Genomic DNA, 16,055 nt, shown 5'->3' on the forward strand with positions numbered 1-16,055 from the left:
GGGGAGTACTGCCTTACAACACACAGCAGATAGTGATGGAGCCCTCCGGCGGAAGTCACAGCGAGGGACTAACCATCCGGCATCCACACAGCCATAGCGTCTCCCTGATCATGTGATCAGTACCTGCCAGTGCCAATCGCAAAGCAGTAGTTACGGTTACAAGAGGACGCACGTATAGGCAGAAGTGTCGCCATATCGGCTGCTGTTAGCCCGCGGCGCCTCCATTTTCTTGTAGACCGGTGACATTGGAGACAGGACTGGCACCGAGGACTTCTCTTCAGTTCTTATGTAAACCGCAGACTGTAGACTTCCATAAATCCATGTGTAGATATTTCATGTAGAGATTATGCCATTAGTGATGAGTTCATAGTTTCCTAAGTGATGTTTTGACGTGAGGTGATTTGGGGGCTGGTGATCTAGAGAGGGTAAGGGGTTAAAAGTGTCCCTGGTGTACTCGGGGTAGATATAGGAACCAACACAAATATATCCACCAAAGGGTAATATAAAAGAGATACATTTTATGCAGACAAATAATAAAATAATTTACTATGGTAGTTATGATAAAAAGTGGAGAGCAATGCGCTGGAGAGAGAGCAGACCGTATTACATATACAAATGGTGGTATAATACATGGAATGGTGTATATTCTGCTAATGTTAGTCTTTATATATGGATATATAGTATACACATTTCTTTTTTACATTGATATATACTATATATTCCACTATGGTATTTTGTTGTCTGAGACATGAACTTTTTCAGTGTAAACTGATTCAGATGAGACCATTTATACTATATCGCCATATATACGGACTAACATTAGCAGAATATACACCATTACTTGTATTATACCCCATGTATATGGAATGCAGTCTGATCTCTCTCCGGGGCATTGTTCTCCACTTTTTATTGTAAATACCATACAGTAAATTAATTTATTATTTGTCTCAATAAAATGTATATTTGGTGATTATTTAATTGTGTTGGCTCATATAATCTGAGGAGATGCCATTATATTATAGTAATTATTACTCTAGTTGTGCATTTCTAGGGGTAGTGACAATATATTAATGTCACTTTTATGTTGAGGTGCCCATACTTTTGCACCGGTCAAATTTTGTTTAAATGCGGATTGCACATTTTCTGTTAGTGCAATAAACCTCATTTCAATCCAGAAATATTACTCAGTCCATCAGTTATTAGATATATGAAACTGAAATAGCTGTTGCAAAAACCCAAATTGTTATAAAGAAAAAAGGTTAACATTAATAGGGGTGCCCAAACTTTTTCATATGACTGTATAAGTTAAAGGGGCATTTTCAAGTTTGGAAGTTAACCCGCTATCCATTGGAATGGGGGTGTGACCGCTGACCTGAGAAGCTCTTGTGGATTGAGTAGTGGTCGGTCATGGACATTGCGCCAGTTATTCTAAAAGCCCCGTCACACACAGAGATAAATCTGCGGCAGATCTGTGGTTGCAGTGAAATTGTGGACAATCAGTGCCAGGTTTGTGGCTGTGTACAAATGGAACAATATGTCCATGATTTCACTGCAACCACAGATCTGCCAAAGCTTTATCTCTGTGTGTGACGGGGCCTTTACTGGGAATGCTTTACTTTCTCCAATGGAGAATGTATGGAGCGGCAGCTCATAGGATAGACCACTGATCCATTAACACTGGGCTCTCAGGATCAGTGGGGGTCCCAGTAGTCAGAGACTTGAGAGTATCCTCTAATTCTGCGTGGATTTTATAATAAAGGCTTGTGGTACACCTTTTGATCAGGCAGCATAAGCTTATTGCCCCTTCACAGTCTGAACCCCCTTATTGAAACGGTGCTGTTTGCCATTAAGACGTGCAAACCTCCATCCATGTACAGCGCAGTGATGGCTCACAAGCCATCATCAGGTGATAAAATAAATAATAAAATAAAGATAAATAGTTAAAATATACAACTTTTGATCCCCTCTATTTTTGATATACAGCCAATGTGAAACCGGCAGCTGACAGTTGCAGCCCACAGTTGTCTGGTTTACCTGTGCTAGTTATCTAAATAAAGGGGAACCCACCTAATTTTTTTTCATTTTTTATTTGTTTGGCTAAGTAGTTGTACATTAAATGCAGCTAAATATCCATTATCTATGTATCTCTTACCTATCTATCCAACTATTGTTATATGTCTCTATCCATCCATCTACGTCTATTCATCTGTGTATCTTTGCAGATCTTTAATACATAAAAACCATTCATTTGATTGTCATGTGTTTTTTCCAGTACTTGCCACATGGATGTCACACGGACGGCACACTGATGCACAAAACGTTTAACACATGCATCTTTTCAACGGACGAGTGAAGTGGGCCTAAAGAGAAGGACCACAATGATAGAGACAGGGACCTTGAGAAAGCCCCCAACTTTTATAGTAACCCATCGCCTCCTTGCTATTGGGTAATTATGCGCCAATGGGAGCTGGCACAAGATTCATTTAAATGCTGTCAGAGAATCTGTGTAAGCCCACCCTCACCAGTGATTAGCAGCTAGCTGACAGTGCACAATGGACACAGGAAGCTTGCAGTTGGGTGTAGGCGGAGTTATACAGCTCAGCATTCTGACCACTGCATATCTTCAGCAGGGAAAACAGATTCTATCAAATCTACAGCAAGCAGCCCAGTAACTGACATATTGCTGGAATCAAGATCTGTGCCTCTACATCATGCTGCTCTCGGATTCCATATAAAAAACCTGACGACAGATTCCCTTTAGCAAAATTTTAAAGTGAGTGATCAAAAGAGAGATTTGAATCAAATAAATATTTGATATGACCGCCCTTTGCCTTCAAAATAATGTCTTTTCTTCTAGGTACACTTCTTCACAGATTTTGAAGGAACTCGTAAGGGAAGTTGTCTTGGACATTTTGGAGATCCAATCACAGATCTTCTGTGGATGTAGGCTTGTGCAAATCCTTCTGTCTCTTGATTTCGGACAAACTGGATGATGATGAGATCAGGGCTCTGTGGGAGCCGGGCAGGCCCGTACTGACCATAGGGCAATTCTGGCAAATGCCAGATAGGCTGGTCCCTATGGTGGGCCGGTGCCTGTAGTGGGCCGGTATACCTGCAGTCACCACCGCGCTCCTCAGCAGTGTGTGAATGCCGTGCACACTAGCTACAGCAGGAGGCAGCGCTGTGCTGTGTCGGCCCTGTTGTGTGCTGCTGTGCCGGCCCGGCATGCACACACAGCTGAGGAGCGCGGCGGTGGCAGTGTCGGTGACCGCAGCTTCCTCCTTCCTATGCAAATGTATTTGCGTCTTTCAGACGTAAATACATTTGAACAGTGCGCCGGGACTGGGTCCCGCCCCCCGACGTGCAGCAACGTGATGAGATCAGCACCTTGCTGACGTTATCACAGTGCTGCGGGCGCCGGCACACAGGGGACATCAGGGGACATCCATGGAGGAGCCAAAGAGACAGGTTTAATTAATGGGGATGAGTGGGGAGGGGCTGAGGACACATAATGGGGGAATATTTGTGAAGGAACACAGCTTTGTGACAGGCAGGGGTGGTTACTGTATTCCGAGGGAGAGGGGAGGCTGGAGTGTGTAGTGATGGGGTAGTGTAATTTGTGTGTGTAGGGAGTGATGGGGGGTGCATTGTATTATGTCTGGGGAGGGGGTAATGGGGGGTGCATTGTATTGTGTGTGGGGAGGGGGTGATGGGGGGTGCATTGTATTATGTCTGGGGAGGGGGTGATGGGGGGTGCATTGTATTATGTCTGGGGAGGGGGTAATGGGGGGGTGCATTGTATTGTGTGTGGGGAGGGGTAATGGAGGGTGCATTGTATTGTGTGTGGGGGGAGGGGTAATGGGAGGTGCATTGTATTATGTGTGTGTAGTGGGTGATGGGGGGTGTATTGTATTGTGTGTGGGGGTAGGGGTAATGGAAACGTGCATTGTATTGTGAGTGTAGTGGGTGATGGGGGGTGTATTGTGTGTGTGGGGGAGGGGTAATGGAGCGTGCATTGTATTGTGTGTGTGTGTGTGTGTGTGTGGGGGGGGAGGGGTAATGGGGGTGCATTGTATTGAATGTGTGTGTGTGTGTGTGTGTGCGGAGGAGTAATGGGGGTGCATTATATTGTATGTGTGTGTGGGGAGGGGTAATGGGGGTGCATTGTATTGTGTGTGTGTGTGTGTGTGTGTGTGTGTGATATTAGTCCTGGACCTGTCAGCACAAGTACAATCCCCTGTAGTGACTGCAGCGCTTGTAGAGTGATAAGGATACAGGTATGTGGCGGAACAATCCACAAATCAGGGAAGCAAAGAGCAGAAAATACATCAAGGTCTGCTGCACACTGCAAAAATGTGTCACATAGTGCCATACAATGTCACATAGTGCCATACAGTACTCACATAATGCCATACAGTACTCACATAATGCCATACAGTGTCACATAGCGTCATACAGTGTCACATTTGGGTAAGGAGATGGATGTTTGAACACCGCGCCAAAGACCACTAATGCAGGAGATGAATTTAACGTGACTTTATTCCATGTTCAGGTCTACGCGTTTCAGGAGCGTCCGCTCCCTTCCTCAGGACAATACAGGCACAAGCAACATCAAAATCAGCAGTCAAAGAATGAGCCGAAAACTATATACCTTCTGGTGTGACGTCATTAATACGCCCACTTCAGCAAGAAAAGAAAAAAATCGGCGGAAATTCCATACATTCATTGAATAGCAAGTGACATGATTTCAATGCAAAATCTGCTTTTCCTTATCATAAACATATCTATTAAAATTGTCATAAAAACTTCCAATTTAATAAAAAGAAAAAGAAAAATGAAGTCCCGTGTGTTTGTAACAATTGAAAACAATATATAGAGGAATAGTGGTAGTGTGAAAATAGAGCAACCAGTGAATCAGAATAGAACCCACAAGACATCGGGTTAATATGTGTAATGAATGTGACAGGAGATCAAACCATTGGGCCACACGGAGCAGGCCGCGGTACATGTAAAAACCCGCTCCTGCAACAGCAGAACATCAAATGTGAGTGCTATAAACACACTATATAAGATACAAGGAGCAGAGAACTGCACTTCTCAGCACAAGTGAGGTCGTGAAAGTTCAAACCGTGGGAAAAAAACTTATACGCATGCGGGAAAAAAAGGTAAGAAGCAAGATGAGTGTGTGGGGTCGAGAAAGTTCAAAGCGTGGGAAAAAACATTAAAGCGCATGCGGCAAAGAGTGAACAGATTTACCGTGCTGGATATGCACGGAAAATGTTAATACACACAGAAAACCCGTGTAGAAAAATGAAAGAAACAATAAACATATGTAAAAAAACAGAATTCACATCTGATTATAAAAAATGAAAAGAACAATAAAATACATGATATACATAAATATTAATATATATTAGCAATTTGTGTGGTCATTGAATTACACAACCAACATAGACATAAAACTAAAAATGATTAAAAAACTTTTAGTTTTATGTCTATGTTGGTTGTGTAATTCAATGACCACACAAATTGCTAATATATATTAATATTTATGTATATCATGTATTTTATTGTTCTTTTCATTTTTTATAATCAGATGTGAATTCTGTTTTTTTACATATGTTTATTGTTTCTTTCATTTTTCTACACGGGTTTTCTGTGTGTATTAACATTTTCCGTGCATATCCAGCACGGTAAATCTGTTCACTCTTTGCCGCATGCGCTTTAATGTTTTTTCCCACGCTTTGAACTTTCTCGACCCCACACACTCATCTTGCTTCTTACCTTTTTTTCCCGCATGCGTATAAGTTTTTTTCCCACGGTTTGAACTTTCACGACCTCACTTGTGCTGAGAAGTGCAGTTCTCTGCTCCTTGTATCTTATATAGTGTGTTTATAGCACTCACATTTGATGTTCTGCTGTTGCAGGAGCGGGTTTTTACATGTACCGCGGCCTGCTCCGTGTGGCCCAATGGTTTGATCTCCTGTCACATTCATTACACATATTAACCCGATGTCTTGTGGGTTCTATTCTGATTCACTGGTTGCTCTATTTTCACACTACCACTATTCCTCTATATATTGTTTTCAATTGTTACAAACACACGGGACTTCATTTTTCTTTTTCTTTTTATTAAATTGGAAGTTTTTATGACAATTTTAATAGATATGTTTATGATAAGGAAAAGCAGATTTTGCATTGAAATCATGTCACTTGCTATTCAATGAATGTATGGAATTTCCGCCGATTTTTTTCTTTTCTTGCTGAAGTGGGCGTATTAATGACGTCACACCGGAAGGTATATAGTTTTCGGCTCATTCTTTGACTGCTGATTTTGATGTTGCTTGTGCCTGTATTGTCCTGAGGAAGGGAGCGGACGCTCCTGAAACGCGTAGACCTGAACATGGAATAAAGTCACGTTAAATTCATCTCCTGCATTAGTGGTCTTTGGCGCGGTGTTCAAACATCCATCTCCTTACCCAAAATTGCTTACTACAGGGATGACTGCTGCCGTTGACCGAGTATATATGCCTGCACAGTGGTTGTGACTTTCACAACTTTACTTGGTGAGTAACCTCCGTGAATCATACCCTATTTGTTTGTGGGGTAAGACCCTATTGCGCTCTCTATCCACAGTGTTTTCACATACAGTGTCACATAGCGTCATACAGTGTGACAGAGTGATACAGTGTCACATAGCGCCATACAGTTGTCACATAGCGTCATACAGTGTGATAGATTAATACAGTGTCACATAGTGCCATACAGTGTCACATAGTGCCATACAGTGTGACATAGCGCCATACAGTGTGACATAGTGCCATACAGTGTGACATAGTGCCATACAGTGTGACATAGCAGCATACAGTGTCACATAGCGTCATACACTGTGACAGAGTAATACAGTGTCACATAGCGCCATACAGTGCTCACATAGTGCCATACAGTGTCATATAGTGCCATACAGTGTCACATAGTACCATACAGTGTCACATAGCGCCATACAGTGTGACATAGCGCCATACAGTGTGACATAGTGCCATACAGTGTCACATAGTGCCATACAGTGCTGACATAATGCCATACAGTACTTACATATACAAGTGCAGAAATATATTACACATTCACCACGCGAAAAGTGGGCCTGTGTACCCCGAAATGCCAGGGCTAAATTTTAGTCCCAGTCCGGCCCTGGGGCCGGGTCATCACTTCCAGGACTTAAGGGTCTTTTTGCTGTAAGCAGCAACTGCTGTGTAAATTGTATGGATTGACCTGCTTACCTTTTGTCCTGCCATTTGTACCAATTTATACCTCCTTCTCTGTCTGTATTATCGATGATTGGCTTATGGATGAAATCATGTTGATATTGACATGTGTTGCCCTTTTATGTAGTATTTTTTTTTATTTTAACACCTTCACAACCTTGGACGTATATATCTACGTCCTAGGTTGTTTTCCTCTGGTAACCATGGTCTTCGGAGTTGAGTCCGCGGTAATCCCCGCACATGTCTGCTAATCCGATCAACAGACATGTTCGGCTCCCCCGTGAATGCTTACCACTTGGATCGCACTGTCAAAATCTGACAGCGTAATTTAAATGGGCGCGGCTGGGATCACGCCATTCCCGCAGCCAATGGCGGCCACGTGACGTGATCACGGGGCGTCAATGTGTTTCCATGGTAGCACGGGGTCCGCTGATGACCCCTGACGCTACCATGACATATTTTCTATGAGAGCTGACAGAAATGCACTCACAGGAAGAGTGCATTTCTGCTGATCAAAGCGATGCTGCTGTGATCAGCCGATATGCACAGGCGATCGGACTGTGCAGTGAAAAAGTGTAAAATAAGTAAAAAACTAAACAAAAAAAGTTTTAAAAAATATGAAAAAATAAGAAAAAACGTAAAAGTTCACATCATCCCCCCCTCCTTTTGCACCATTGAAAATAAAACAATAAAAAAAATAAAAACCATTCACATATTTGGTATCGCCGCATTCAGAAATGCCCAATCTATCAAAATATGAAATCAATTAATCTGATCAGTACATGACGTGGCGAGAAAAAAATTCTGAACGCCAAAATTATGTTTCTTGGTCACTGCAATATTGCATTCCAATAAAAGATGATCAAAGCATAGCATCTATACAAAAATGGTATAATTAAAAACATCAGCTCAAGACTTAAAAATTGAGCCCCAGAACCCAAAAATGAGAACTCAAGGGTCTCGGAAAATAGCAATAAAAGCGCAATTTTTTGGGGGGACAAACTTCTGAATTTTTTTTAACCTCTTAGATAAAAGTAAAAGTATACATGTTTCGTAACTACAATCTATATTTAGACAAATATAATAATCAGATCAACGCCCCTTGACGAAGGCTTCCGCCGAAATGCGCATAGGGCGCATTTCCTCCATGGGTACTATCTAACAAGGCAAATATCTCTCCACCTTATGTTGTTATGTAGCCATCAGAGATTCCAATTCTAAGATTGTGCTGCATTCCCATTATCATTGGGGTATTATTGACTCCTCTTTAGCATAATCTGATTATTAATTTTGTCTAAATCCAATTACTTACATCTACGTGCCTTTTTGGAGTGCTTAGACCCCTGCTGATATCATTCACCCACTGGTACTATAGGTTTCCTTTTCTCCGGTGTGTCTAACTAATTACACGTATTGGAACTATACACTGTGTGCAGAATTATTATGCAAATGAGTATTTTGATCACATGACACTTTTTATACATGTCGTCCTCCTCCAAGCTGTATAGGCTGAGAGCCAACTACCAATTAAGTAAATCAGGTGATGTGCGTCTCTGTAATGAGGAGGGGTGTGGTGTAATGACATCAACACCCTATATAAGGGGTGCTTAATTATTAGGCAACTTCCTTTTCTTTGGCAAAATGGGTCAGAAGAGAGACTTGACGGGCTCTGAAATGTCCAAAATTGTGAGATGTCTTGCAGAGGGATGCAGCAGTCTTGAAATTGCCAAACTTTTGAAGCGTGATCACTGAACAATCAAGCGTTTCATGGCAAATAGCCAACAGGGTCGCAAAAAGCATGTTGGGCAAAAAAAGGGCAAAATAACTGCCCATGAATTGAGGAAAATCAAGCGTGAAGCTGCCAAGATTCCATTTGCCACCAGTTTGGCCATATTTCAGAGCTGCAACGTTACTGGAGTATCAAAAAGCACAAGGTGTGCCATACTCAGGGACATGGCCAAGGTAAGGAAGGCGGAAAACGACCACCTTTGAACAAGAAACATAAGATAAAACGTCAAGACTGGGCCAAGAAATATCTTAAGAATGATTTTTCAAAGGTTTTATGGACTGAACTGATGAAATGAGAGTGACTCTTGATGGGCCAGATGGATGGGCCAGAGGCTGGATCAGTAAAGGGCAGAGAGCTCCACTCCGACTCAGATGCCAGCAAGGTGGAGGTGGGGTACTGGTATGGGCTGCATGAAGAAAGGAAGAAATTCCAGCAACTTCAGGAGAAAGTAGAATTTTCTTAAAAAACAGTTTCTTTATTGGTAATAAAAATATTAATATTCCATCCATCCATGGCATTCCATGATTAAGACCTATTCAGGTTGAAACGCGTAGGAAACAGCTCCTCTGTCTTGCCTCTTTATTTTTGTCTTGCTTGGATGGAATATTAATATTTTTATTACCAATAAAGAAACTGTTTTTTAAGAAAATTCTACTTTCTCCTGAAGTTGCTGGAATTTCTTCCTTTCTTCATGTGTTCCCACCCAGGTCAGGGTGTTTCCGTGCACCGGAGGTAAGAATTGGGAGTGAAGAGGGGAGAGCTGAAGTTTCTTCGTTTTTGATACTGGTATGGGCTGGTATCATAAAAGATGAACTTGTGGAACCTTTTCTGGTTAAGGATGGAGTGAAGCTCAACTCCCAGACCTACTGCCAGTTTCTGGAAGACAACTTCTTCAAGCAGTGCTACAGGAAGAAGTCGGTATCGTTCAAGAAAAACATGATTTTCATGCAGTACAATGCTCCATCATATGCATCCAACTAATCCACAGCGTGGCTGGCCAGTAAAGGTCTAAAAGATGATAAAATAATGACATGGCCCCCTTGTTCACCTGATCTGAACCCCATAGAGAACCTGTGGTCCCTGATAAAATGTGAGATCTACAGGGAGGGAAAACAGCACACCTCTCGGAACAGTGTCTGGGAGGCTGTGGTGGCTGCAGCACGCAATGTTGATCGTAAACAGATCAAGCAACTGACAGAATCTATGGATGGTAGGCTGTTGAGTGTCATCATAAAGAAAGGTGGCTATATTGGTCACTAATTTTTTTGGGTGTTGTTTTTGCATGTCAGAAATGTTTATTTCTACATTTTGTGCAGTTATATTGGTTTACCTGGTGAAAATAAACAAGTGAGATGGGAATATATTTGGTTTTTATTAAGTTGCCTAATAATTCTGCACAGTAATAGTTACCTGCAAAAACAGATATCCTCCTAAGATAGCCAAATCTAAAAAAAAACCACTCCAACTTCCAAAAATATTAAGCTTTGATATTTATGAGTCTTTTGGGTTGAGAACATAGTTGTTGATCAATAATAAAAAAAATCCTCTAAAATACAACTTGCCTATTAATTCTGCACGCGGTGTATTGGTAGTGAAAGAGCTGCTTCAGCAGTTGAAGTGACCTAAAAAATAATGATTCTAGTATTGTCATGAGTGTGTCCTGCTCTGGGGAGACCTCTTGCGAGTCTGGGATCACAAGATCACAATACCTTATAGCTCACAGATCCACTATTTGTATTTTAGTGAAATCTACTTTCTTTTAGAGCTGTAAAGGACTTTTTCCTATCTGGCTGTCCTTTGTAGCCTTACTGTGAGGTGCAGCTCAATATGACCCTTCCCCTTTGCTATAAAAAGTCATGTGTCTTACCATATGATGCCGGTTATAGAATGTCATTCTTATGCTGTCCACTATGGAAGGAGCCATTCTCTGGAAGAAGCTGAGGAATCGTGACTATTGCAAGGGGGGTCCTTTGCTGCAATAATAATTCTGCACATGGTGTAGGCTTCCCCTTGTGGTTTGTTTAACCAATTACAGTATACCACTGGAGTTATAGGTTCTTTTATATTTTGGTGTGTTCTAAGTCGTACATAGATTGGAATTATAGATCTATCCAGTGTGCTATATCCTCTAACTTACTATATGTATTTTGGAACCATATGTCCTTTAGTGCCCTTAGTGTCACGCCATATACACATATTGGAACGATATAGGTGTTGCCTTATTATCTACACACTAGAAGGTGGCCCGATTCTAACACATCGGGTATTCTAGAATTTATTGTGTAGTTAATGTATGATTTCTGTTATATATATAGATGTTGTTGTGTGTAGTTGCCAAGTGTTTGTGTAGGGCGCTGTAAATGTTCTGGGTGTTTTCCTGGGTGTGGGGGGGGGGTTGGGGGGGTGAGAGCGGTGTTGTTTGTGTGTTGCGTTGTGTGTGTTGCGTTGTTTGTGGAGCGCTGTGTGTCTGCAGCGTTGTGTGTGTGTGGTGCTGTGTGTGTTACGCAGTTTGTTTGGGTGTGTGGGGTGCATGTGAGTGTTTTGGGGGAGGTATGTTTTGTGCAGTGTGTGTGTTGAAGGAGTAGTCCCGGGGAGAGAGGAGTATAATAGGAGGAGTAGTCCTGGGGAGAGAGGAGTATAATAGGAGGAGTAGTCCTGGGGGGTGAGGAGTATAATAGGAGGAGTAGTCCTGGGGGGAGAGGAGTATAATAGGAGGAGTAGTCCTGGGGCGATAGGAGTATAATAGGAGGAGTAGTCCTGGGGAGAGAGGAGGATAATAGGAGGAGTATTCCTGGGGGGGAGGAGGATAATAGGAGACGTCATGGGGAGAGAGGAGTATAATAGGAGGAGTAGTCCTGGGGAGAGAAGAATATAATAGGAGGAGTAGTCCTGGGGGGAGAGGAGGATAATAGGAGGAGTAGTCCTGGGGAGAGAAGAATATAATAGGAGGAGTAGTCCTAGGGGGAGGAGGATAATAGGAGGAGCAGTCCTGGGGAGAGAGGAGTATAATAGGAGGAGTAGTCCTGGGGGGAGAGGAGGATAATAGGAGTAGTAGTCCTGGGGGGTGAGGAGTATAATAGGAGGAGTAGTCCTGGGGGGAGAGGAGTATAATAGGGGGAGTAGTCCTAGGGCGATAAGAGTATAATAGGAGGAGTAGTCCTGGGGGGAGAGGAGTATAATAGGAGGAGTAGTCCTCGGGAGAGAGGAGGATAATAGGAGGAGTAGTCCTGGGGGGGAGGAGGATAATAGGAGGAGAAGTCCTGGGGAGAGAGGAGTATAATAGGAGGAGTAGTCCTGGGGAGAGAGGAGTATAATAGGAGGAGTAGTCCTGAGGGGAGAGGAGTATAATAGGAGGAGTAGTCCTGGGGGGAGAGGAGGATAATAGGAGGAGTAGTCCTGGGGGGTGAGGAGTATAATAGGAGGAGTAGTCCTGGGGGGAGAGGAGTATAATAGGAGTAGTCCTGGGGCGATAGGAGTATAATAGGAGGAGTAGTCCTGGGGGGGAGGAGGATAATAGGAGGAGAAGTCCTGGGGAGAGAGGAGTATAATAGGAGGAGTAGTCCTGGGGAGAGAGGAGTATAATAGGAGGAGTAGTCCTGGGGGGAGAGGAGTATAATAGGAGGAGTAGTCCTGGGGAGAGAGGAGTATAATAGGAGGAGTAGTCCTGGGGGAGGAGGATAATAGGAGGAGCAGTCCTGGGGAGAGAGGAGGATAATAGGAGGAGTAGTCCTGAGGGGAGAGGAGTATAATAGGAGGAGTAGTCCTGGGGAGAGAGGAGTATAATAGGAGGAGTAGTCCTGGGGGAGGAGGATAATAGGAGGAGCAGTCCTGGGGAGAGAGGAGGATAATAGGAGGAGTATTCCTGGGGGGGAGGAGGATAATAGGAGACGTCATGGGGAGAGAGGAGTATAATAGGAGGAGTAGTCCTGGGGAGAGAAGAATATAATAGGAGGAGTAGTCCTGGGGGGAGAGGAGGATAATAGGAGGAGTAGTCCTGGGGAGAGAAGAATATAATAGGAGGAGTAGTCCTAGGGGGAGGAGGATAATAGGAGGAGCAGTCCTGGGGAGAGAGGAGTATAATAGGAGGAGTAGTCCTGGGGGGAGAGGAGGATAATAGGAGTAGTAGTCCTGGGGGGTGAGGAGTATAATAGGAGGAGTAGTCCTGGGGGGAGAGGAGTATAATAGGGGGAGTAGTCCTAGGGCGATAAGAGTATAATAGGAGGAGTAGTCCTGGGGGGAGAGGAGTATAATAGGAGGAGTAGTCCTCGGGAGAGAGGAGGATAATAGGAGGAGTAGTCCTGGGGGGGAGGAGGATAATAGGAGGAGAAGTCCTGGGGAGAGAGGAGTATAATAGGAGGAGTAGTCCTGGGGAGAGAGGAGTATAATAGGAGGAGTAGTCCTGAGGGGAGAGGAGTATAATAGGAGGAGTAGTCCTGGGGGGAGAGGAGGATAATAGGAGGAGTAGTCCTGGGGGGTGAGGAGTATAATAGGAGGAGTAGTCCTGGGGGGAGAGGAGTATAATAGGAGTAGTCCTGGGGCGATAGGAGTATAATAGGAGGAGTAGTCCTGGGGGGGAGGAGGATAATAGGAGGAGAAGTCCTGGGGAGAGAGGAGTATAATAGGAGGAGTAGTCCTGGGGAGAGAGGAGTATAATAGGAGGAGTAGTCCTGGGGGGAGAGGAGTATAATAGGAGGAGTAGTCCTGGGGAGAGAGGAGTATAATAGGAGGAGTAGTCCTGGGGGAGGAGGATAATAGGAGGAGCAGTCCTGGGGAGAAAGGAGGATAATAGGAGGAGTAGTCCTGAGGGGAGAGGAGTATAATAGGAGGAGTAGTCCTGGGGAGAGAGGAGTATAATAGGAGGAGTAGTCCTGGGGGAGGAGGATAATAGGAGGAGCAGTCCTGGGGAGAGAGGAGGATAATAGGAGGAGTAGTCCTGAGGGGAGAGGAGTATAATAGGAGGAGTAGTCCTGGGGGGAGAGGAGTATAATAGGAGGAGTAGTCCTGGGGAGAGAGGAGTATAATAGGAGGAGTAGTCCTGGGGGAGGAGGATAATAGGAGGAGCAGTCCTGGGGAGAGAGGAGGATAATAGGAGGAGTAGTCCTGAGGGGAGAGGAGTATAATAGGAGGAGTAGTCCTGGGGGGAGAGGAGGATAATAGGAGGAGTAGTCCTGGGGAGAGAGGAGGATAATAGGAGGAGTAGTTTTGGGGGGAGAGGAGTATGATAGGAGGAGTAGTCCTGGGGAGAGAGGAGGATAATAGGAGGAGTATCCTGGGGAGAGAGGATAATAGGAGGAGTAGTCCTGGGGGGAGGAGTCTAATAGGTGGAGTAGTCCTGGGGGGAGTCTAATAGGAGGAGTAGTCCTTGGGGGGAGTCTAATAGGAGGAGTAGTCCTGGGGGGGAGGAGTCTAATAGGAGGAGTAGTTCTGGAGGTGACTATAATAGGTGGAGTAGTCCTGTGGGGAGGTGTGTAATAGGTGGAGTAGTCCTGGTGGGAGGTGTATAGGTGCCCAATGTGTGCGGGGGGCTGGGCTGAGTGGGCAAAGTATGCGGAGGGGCGTGGCCGAGCGGGCAAAGTGCGTGGAGGGGCGTGGCCGAGCAGGCAAAGTGTGCGGAGGTGCGTGGCCGAGCGGGCAAAGTGTGCGGGGGGCGGGGCCGAGCGGGCAAAGTGTGCGGAGGGGCATGGCCGAGCGGGCAAAGTGTGTGGGGGCGTGGCCGAGCGGCCAATGCATGCGGGGGCGGGGCCGAGCCGAGCGGCCAATGCGACGGTTGTCACTGTAATGACGTCATTTTGGAGCGAGACAGACAGACAGAATAAGGCAATTATATATATAGATACTGGTGTTATAGGCTCTTCTTTTTTTTTGCCATATACTCATATTGGAACTATAGATCTATCCATTGTGGTACATGCTTTAACATACTATATATACCTTAGTACCATATAGACCTTTTAACACTCTTAGTGTCACGCCATATACATATATTGGAACTATATAGGTTTCTCCTTTATTAATCTGGATTTTAGCCTATTGTCTCTCTGGTGTGTCTACTTTACACATATTGGAACTACGTTGGTTGGTACATCTGACATTATTGTGAAGGTATTGTATTACGCTTGTCTTTATAGTAATATCATATCGATTACCTTGTTGTAGATATTTGATTCAATAACTTGATATATACCATTATTTATCTTTGCATCTTTGTATTGCTCCTGGTGATGTTCCTACTTTTACGCCCCCTTCACCTGTTCTATTTGTAACAATAAATTAATTTTGCATTATATTTTGGACCAGTGTGTTTGCATTCTTTTGCTCCTTTGTCTTGCCGTTGTATTGAATAGTTTTATGCAACAATGCTACTCCGTACTGAAAAAATAAAAAAGTATACTGACATATACCAACCAGAAAAGGCCATAAAGACCCTTGGATGCCCCAATCATATGCTGAAAATAAACATTTATTCATTAAAGGGTTTGCCTACTACTTATTTTATTGATGTCCCATTCTGAGAATAGGCCATCCTTATGTGATCGGTGGGGGGGCAATACCCGTCACTCCCGCCAATCAGCTGTTACCGGGAATGTCTGGAAGTTCACAGATGCTGCCAGAAGACAGCAGCTCTGTCAAAACTATATTGGTTGTACCTGGATACTATTTCTTGGAATAGGGGTGGATCTGCAGTATCTGACCTGGTCATTATAGAAATGACAGAGCTGATGTGTTCTGGCACCATACGATAACTTTCGGTTGCCACTAGTAATAGCTGATGCCGGTATTACACCCTCACTGATCAGGTATTGATAAGTATTTGGTCCATCTTTTCAGCGGCATGCGTTTCACCAGGAATGTTAGTCAACTCAGAAACTGGCATGAGAAACTGCCACTTTTCACGAATTTGACATGCAAGCGTAATCACACCGTGCACCTCCACAGCTCCTCCACAGCTCTAGCCATTATGACTGACCTGTTGAAAGTGGCGTGAAAATGCATTGCGCCAA

General features: G+C 44.0%; 1 long non-coding RNA gene across 2 annotated transcripts; it reads left to right on the forward strand.

Annotated features, from left to right (window-relative positions):
• The first annotated feature begins 219 nt into the window (after positions 1–219).
• Positions 220–4,732, forward strand: LOC142309947 (uncharacterized). Of its 2 annotated transcripts, none has more exons than XR_012754040.1 (5): positions 220–288; positions 2,273–2,446; positions 2,628–2,773; positions 2,858–2,943; positions 4,553–4,732. It is a non-coding gene; the product is annotated as an uncharacterized LOC142309947 (long non-coding RNA). The 2 variants fall into 2 exon arrangements; XR_012754041.1 differs by having other exon boundaries at positions 2,631–2,773.
• The last annotated feature ends 11,323 nt before the right edge of the window (positions 4,733–16,055 follow it).

The sequence above is a fragment of the Anomaloglossus baeobatrachus genome, chromosome 5, assembly GCF_048569485.1.
Source record: "Anomaloglossus baeobatrachus isolate aAnoBae1 chromosome 5, aAnoBae1.hap1, whole genome shotgun sequence".
Lineage (NCBI taxonomy): Eukaryota > Metazoa > Chordata > Amphibia > Anura > Aromobatidae > Anomaloglossus > Anomaloglossus baeobatrachus.